The sequence below is a fragment of the Anser brachyrhynchus genome (genome assembly GCF_964034855.1).
Source record: "Anser brachyrhynchus genome assembly, chromosome: 1".
Lineage (NCBI taxonomy): Eukaryota > Metazoa > Chordata > Aves > Anseriformes > Anatidae > Anser > Anser brachyrhynchus.
Window position 1 is genome coordinate 162,113,529 of NC_137694.1, and position 7,736 is coordinate 162,121,264.

A 7,736-nucleotide genomic window follows, 5' to 3' on the forward strand; every position below is an offset into this window, starting at 1 on the left:
ACTGTATTGAGTCCTTTATGACAAGTCACTAAAACTGCTGAAGGAAAAGATGAATCGAGCCAATCTGAAGAAGTGAAAGCCATCCAGCTGGCTTTAGATATTGCTGAATGAGAAAAGTGACCAGTGCTCTATCTCTCTACTGTGTTATGGATGGTAGCATGTGCCTTGTGGGGGTGGTTACAGCAATGGAAGCAGAGCAACTGGCAGCGCAGAGGCAAACCCATCCGGGCTGTCATACTGTGAGAAGATATTGCTGCCAAGGTAGAAAACCTGGTTGTAAAAGTACGTAACATAACATAAATGCTCACATACCCAAGTTGGGCCACTGAAGAACATCAAAAACAACCATCAGGTGGATCATAATGCTAGAATTGAAGTGTCTCAGGTGGATCTGGACTGGGATCATAAAGGTGGTTTACTTATAGTTCAGTGGGCCTATGATACCTCAGGCCATCAAGGACCATGCAAAACATACAGGCCTCATGATCAAGGAGTGGACTTGACCATGGGCATTATTGCACAGGTTATCCATGAATATGAAATGTGCTGCAGTCAAGCAAGCCGTCATGGTTTTGGCTAGGATTGAGTGAATTTTCTTTGTAGAGGCCTATATGATGCTGTGATTTGGATTTTTGATGAAAATAGTGGTGATGACATACTGGTGTTTTTAATTGCATATGTATATATATATCTTTTTTGTCATGTTTATATGCTATGCATTCAAAAACATATTGAAGTCCTTATTAAAAATGTATGCACTTAAGTTACATTTCTTGATATTTCACACTTTTCTGATTATATCAAACATATACATACATAACACATAGCACACACAGCCTATGTACTGTGTCAGTTAATAACACTAAAAATTATTAGCGTTGCCCAATATTTCTTCTGTATTGCACAATAGGTTGTCTAAAATTTTGCTACAGACAGTTTAGCTGAACAATCCAACCCTTTCCAAAACTCTTAGCTGTGCAAATTTGTGTACTTGTGTGTGTTCTTGCAACAAAAAACAGAAACAAAGAGCAAGAGAACTAGTGACTTAAATTGTTTGCTGGTAGTCATATAAGTGAGAGTAGAATTGCTGTCAGGACAAGTATTTTTCTCTCTCCCTAACTTCTACCAAGTTCATCCCTGCCAATAAAATTAATTCAGAGGTCCTTTTATCATTCTTATTATACTTTGAAAGAAAGAAAATCACTAGTAATTTGTACGTGATATGGATCTATGGCAAGTGATAGTATGCCAGGACTGGAATGTTGAGAGGAGGGAGGGGTGATTTCTTTATCACTATTGGGTAGGCTGTTACAGTATTCCACGGCCTTTTTGTTATCTGAAAGTGGTTATTGCTCACTGCCTCTGCTTTTTTTTGGTTTGTTTTGGGTTTTGTTTTGTTTAGAATCATAGCATCATAGAACCATTTTGTCCTGGTTCCAGTTAGGACAGAGTTAATTTTCCCTCATAGTAGCTGGTAGGGTGCTATGTTTTGGATTAGGATGAGAAGAGCGCTGATAACATGCTGATGTTTTAATTGTTGCAGAGCAGTGTTTACACCAGGCCAAGGACTTTTTGGCTTCTCGCTCTGTCCTGCCAGCGAGCAGGCTGGGGGTGCAGCAGGAGCTGGGAGGGGACAGACCCAGGACAGCTGACCCAAACTGGCCAAAGGGGTATTCCATACCATCTGACGTCATGCTAAACAATATATAGGGGTGGCTGGCCGGGGTGGGGGGGCCGGCTGCTCGGGGATAGGCTGGGCATCGGTCAGCGGGTGGTGAGCAATTGCATTGTGCATCACTTGTTTTCTTACACATTATTATTATTAATACTATTATCATTATCACTATTATTATTATTATTGTTATTATTATATTCCTGTCTTAATAAACTGTCTTTATCTCAACTCACCGGCTTCACTTTCCCGTTTCTCTCCCCCATCCCAGAGAGGGAGGGGGGAGGGTGAGCGAACGGCTGTGTGGTGTTTAGCTGCCAGCCGGGTTAAACCACAACACATTTAGGTTGGAAAAGGCCCATAAGATCATCAAGTCCAATCATCAGCTAGCACTACAAGTCCACCACTAAATCATGCACCATATTTACATGTCTCTTAAGTACCTCCAAGGATGATGCGGTGCACCGGTGATGCATACAATAATAAATATTTTTTTTTCTTATTTTATTTCTTTTTCTCTGTGTTACTCTTCTTTTTCTAATAATTCCGTACATTCAGTTTGACTGTTACTGATCATAAAGAGGAGAATCAAATACAAGGCCTATCTGCTACCCTTGTTTAGTGGCTTGATCTTTGCCAGCTGCCAGACTGCTACCTAGCTGCTTTCTCAGTCCCTCTCCTTAGCAGGACGAGGAGAAAATAAGATGAAAGAGCTAGTTGGCTGAGATAAAGAGAGGGAGATCTTTTACCAATTACCATCACAGGTAAAACATATTCAATTTGGTGAAATTAATTTAATTTATTGCCAATTAAAAATGGAATAGGATGGTGAGAAACAAGAAAAAATATCTCCTTTTTTTCCCAGGGTCAACTTCACTCCTTCTTTTCCAATCCTCCTGGGTAGTACAGGGGGAAGGGGAATGGGGGGTTATGATCAGTTTCTAACAGTTCCTGTCTTCTGCTTCCTCCTCCTCACACTTTCCTCCTGCTCCAGTGTGGGGTCTGTCTTATGAGTTACAGTCTTTCAGGAGCTGCTCCACCATGGTCCTCTCCACAGGCTGCAGAAGAATCTCTGCTCCAGCACCTGGAGCACCTCCTCCCTCTCCTTCTTCACTGGTTTTGATGTCTGCAGGATTGTTCCTCACTTTTTAACCTCACTACTCACTGCCATCTAGTGATTTGTTCATTTTTTAAATATGTTTTCACAGAAGTGCCACCAGCTTGGCTGATGGGCTCCGCTTTGGCCAGTGGTGGCTCTGTTGTAATCTGGCTCAAAGCTCCAGCATGGGGCAACACCTGACTCTTCTCACAGTGGCCACCTCTGTAGCCCTCCCCACACCCTATCCACCATTACAAAACTCGTCAGCTACACCTAATATAGCCCACTTAAAAACAAGCAAACAAACAGCAGACAAATAAAAACATTTGCATTAGCTATGAATAGGTCTTTCACATTTTTTTCCAAGTGTAGAGTCAAAGGAAAAGTAAAACAGTCTTTCTTAAGAAAGCATGAGTGATTTTTATTTATTTATTTATTTATTTTTATTTTTATTTTTGCAGCAGCAGAAGGCTGATAGGATGGATGTCCACAGATCACTAAAGAGGAATATCTTTCAAGAAGCAGGTATAGTTTATTGGCTTAAAGGAGAATTGACCATCCAGACAGGAGGAAATGAATCCCAGCTAAATACCAATCATTTGTTATGTGAAGTTATTATATTGCATTTTGACCAATAATCTTGGGAAATTAAGCTCTTGTCATTGACCACAAGTCAGAATTTCAAAACTTACATGACACTGAGCTTTGTATGTCAAAACGGTCTCAAGAATGTAGATGCTGTGGTATAGTGACTTGCTTACATTTTCTTTAAAGCACAGCTGTGAGGAGGCCAGTCTTGTGACCAACAGTATAGTTTTGAGGCTAATAGTGTAGCAGTTAGTGCTAATAGTGTTACAGTTCGCAAAAAGTTTATCTCCCTGGATGGAGTAAAAGGATTAATTTTTACATCCATCCATACAGTTTCCATTTGCTAGGGTGGGGTTTCTCCTTCAGTACTCTAGCCAATGCTGTGTCAGCACACAAAGACATACATTCACAGATTCTAATAAGAGTTTTTTTATCTATAGAAACATTGGCTTTTATTTGAACCCTCTTTTCTAACCTTGGCTCCGGAAGAGCATGGAGACTGAAATTGGAAATTATGATGTAAGGTACTTCTTTGCTTCAACAAAGCATCTGGAGAAAGGTACTGTATCTGAATGTATCTGAGAGATAATCATAAAGCAGAAAGAAAATTGAGATGAAGACATTGAATATACACAAAATTCATAGATGGAAAATGGACATGGTAGGGAAAGAGAAAGCGGGTGGATGGAAAACTTAGGATTCACCTTTGTCGTCTAAATTTCTGTTTCTTTTTAAGTTTTATGACAATATTCTTCAGCTGTAGATAACAGGTATTTATTATATCTATAGAAAAGCACAGAACTCAATTATGCATAGAAGGCAATTCTCATATTTCTCATCTCTTGAAAAATGTTCCATTAAAATAAACACTATAGATAGGGTTATTTCAGTTCTTCTAATAAGTTGATGTAAGAATTTAAAGTTATGTAATGTAAACTTAAAGAATCAATTCTAAAATGAAAGATTAAAGCAGCTATCAACATTTAGGATTGTCTCCATTAAGATATTATGTTTTTATTCACAAACTTGTCTGTTTAATATCTCTTAGAGTTGCTCTGAAAAAAAAAATACATGAAGTTCAAATGGAATACAATTTCAATGAATTTAAGAGATTTTTTTAAAAATATATTTTACTAAGTTAACACATTTCCATATGGGAAGTAACTGACCAAATTTATATTTGGAAAACAGGAGCTTTCATTAGGAATTTGCCAGATACCATATGTGTTTAAGAGGGGAAGTAAAAGGGATACTTTTTTGTAAAAGTGATGTTTTTGTTTCCTTCTGATAATTTCCAGAAACAAAGAGAGAAACATTCAATATGTTGACAGCAAACGGAACCAAATAATAGATGTCCCAAAGGAAAATAATTTTAAAATAACTAAAAGAACAATTACTTATTTTTGGCAAATTTATGCAAATACAGAAAGTACTACACTCATAAATACAGCAGAAGCAGTTCCAAAAAGAAGTAAAATGCCAACATTTTCAGTGGAACTATCTGTCATTCCAGATTAGTGTTCACAGATGTACTATATGTTATATACCATCACTGAAATTGGACAGAAAATTATCTTCTGTAATGCTGAAAAAATGTCAGACTTTGGCAAGAAAGGAAGTATATATGGAAAAGTTATGTCATAGTGAGAATAATAATGAAAATAATTTAAAAACAAACAAACAGAGCAAGATAATAAATGCTATTCCAGTTTAGAAACAGGAAACCAGTAGCAAAGTAATAAAAAAAAAAAAGAGAGAGAGAGAAATTGCAAGTGTATTTTATGCAGTGGCAGCCATTTAGGGCAGTGAAACTATTTCATAGTGTTAACACTTCCTCTTATCTCTATGATTCAAAACGATCAAGGAAGCAGGAAGTATGGGATTGAGTGAAAGATCATCAAAGTCAATTAAAAGATTCTCTGTTACTTGTGTGGGTTATCATCTATGTTTCCATAGCCGCAAGATCTGAAAACACCATAGATAGCCTGTAGTGAGAGGCAGAGCAGGAGATGTCAGAATCTTTGCTTCAAGTTTCTTTTATTAAGCCTTTGTTTGATATTGGGTTTATTTGCTAATCTCAAAATCTCTTTATGGCTCTTCACAATTGATTTTAGTCTTGCAGAGGAAAAGACAGGAGTACACAGAACCACTTACAAACATCCTTTGAAGGATCAGGGGCTTGCAGAACAAAGTGTGTGGATAACCCTGCCATGACTGAAGTTGCAATGATACAAATAAAAGGTTAAAATTGGAAAACTGGAAAATTGGAGTTCACTGAAGTTAAATGTAATAAAAGCATTAAGATCTCAGGTTGATTAACCGACATTTTCTATAAGTCTAGAAACATGATAGCAAATGCATTAAATATCTAACATGCACCTGCAATTATACATTTTACTGTTTTATGCTATTTTTAAATTTTGATTTGTAAATGGTTATTATTCAAGGATCACCTCCTCCACGCTCAAGAGCGGTGCATCTCAAAAAAGATGAAGTCAGGCATAAATGCCAGGAGGCCTGCACAGATGAACAAGGAGCTCCTGAACAAACTCAAGACGAAAAAGGAGGCCTACAGAGGGTGGAAGCAAGGCCTGTGTGAAGTACAGAGACTTTGTCTGAGCAGCCACGGATCAGGTTAGGCAAGCTAAAGCCCAGACAGAATTCAGTCTGGCGAAGGACATCAAGGGCAATAAGAAGGGCTTCTACAAGTACCTCAATGACAAAAGGAAGAGTAGGGAAAATGTGGGCCCTCTCCACAAGGAAACAGGAGACCTGGTTATGTGACAGTGGTCACAAACTGGAACACAAGATGTTCCATCTAAATATGAGAAAGCACTTATTTACTGTGTGGTTGATGGAACACTGACATAGTGTACTGGGTCGGGCTGGGATGTTAACTTTCCCTGCAGCAGCCCATACAGTGCTGTGCTCTGCACTCGTAGCTAAAACAGCAATGGTATCACACCAGTGTTGTTGTCTGCTGCTGAGCAGTGCTGGCACAGCACCAGGACTCTCTCTAACAACCCTAGGGGTGGGCAAAGATGTGAGAAAAGAAACATCACCAGGGCAGCTGACCTAAACCAACCAAAGGGATATTCCATACCATATGATGTCACACAACAATAAAAGGTGGAAAAAGGAGGAAGAGGGGAGGGGTGGGCTCTCGTGAGAATGTCTGTCCTCCTCCCGAACACCGGCTATGTGCGTTGAAGCCCTGCTTCAAGGACGTGGTCAAGCATCACTCATTTGCGGGAAGTAGAGAGTAATTTCTTTCCTCTGCACTTCCACATAGCCTTTACTTGTTTTGTTTAGTTTTCCCTTTCCCCCTCCCTTTTCCCCTTTCCTTTTTCCCCTTTAGTTAAATTGTTAATTGTTTAGTTAAATTGTTTAGTTAAATTGTTTAATTATTAATAATCTATCCTTAATAATTATTTTTTTTCCCTGTAATTAAATCATCCTTATCTCAACCCGTGAGTTGTTCTTTCCTTTACTTCTTCCCCTCCTCATCTAAGGAGGGGGAGTGAGAGAGCAGTTGTGGTGTTCAGCTGCCTAGCACGGTAAAACCACCACACATAGGTTGCCCAGACAGATTATGGAGTCTCCCTACATGGAGATCCATCTGGACATAGTCCTGGGCAACCTGCTGTAGGTGTCTTTGCTTGAGCAGGAGTGTTGAACCAGATGACCTTCAGAGGTCCTTTCCAACCTATACCATTCTGTGATATACACAAATCTGTGGAAAACATCCTACATTCTTACTTGCCAACACAATAATAACGTCTTTGTTCTGAACGCAGGACATTATCTGAAACCAGAATGCAGGCGTCACTTCAGGGAGTATTCTGACAGCCCTCCTTGTAAAACAGATGTTTAGTCAATAGTGTCAGACATCTCAATATGAAAATTAGGTAATAAATTTGCTTAACAGAGATGCAAAGTATAACTATCACGACAAGTATCTTTAAAAGTGGCATATAATCATAAACTTAAAAATGTAAAAACAGGAGAACCCAGAGAATATCACACACACACGTTATAAAAGAAATATAGTTACACAGGATATGGTAAATTCTCGGAAATAATTTCAAAACTATTCAGAAGTTCTACAAATATAAATACAAAGGGATGTATTTTATTCTGTTATTATTAGAATGTTACTATTACATTACAAAAGCATATGTATCTTACATAGCCAGGACTAAAATATATTAAAACCTCTGTTTTTATGGGGTACAAGGGACTGATCTTTTTTTCTTCAGATACTCTGCAAAAGCAAATTTGTAAGTGTCATTAGAAGACATGTGCATGTAACACAAATAGCTTTATCAGTAATTTTTGAACTATTGCCATTCTGATTTAAATATGCATACCTCTAAA

At 38.3% G+C, this 7,736-nt stretch overlaps 1 long non-coding RNA gene across 1 annotated transcript; it reads left to right on the forward strand.

Moving 5' to 3' along the window:
* The first annotated feature begins 3,231 nt into the window (after positions 1 to 3,231).
* Positions 3,232 to 6,770, forward strand: LOC308187983. Its single transcript, XR_013945050.1, has 3 exons — positions 3,232 to 3,296; positions 3,800 to 3,918; positions 5,807 to 6,770. It is a non-coding gene; the product is annotated as an uncharacterized lncRNA (long non-coding RNA).
* The last annotated feature ends 966 nt before the right edge of the window (positions 6,771 to 7,736 follow it).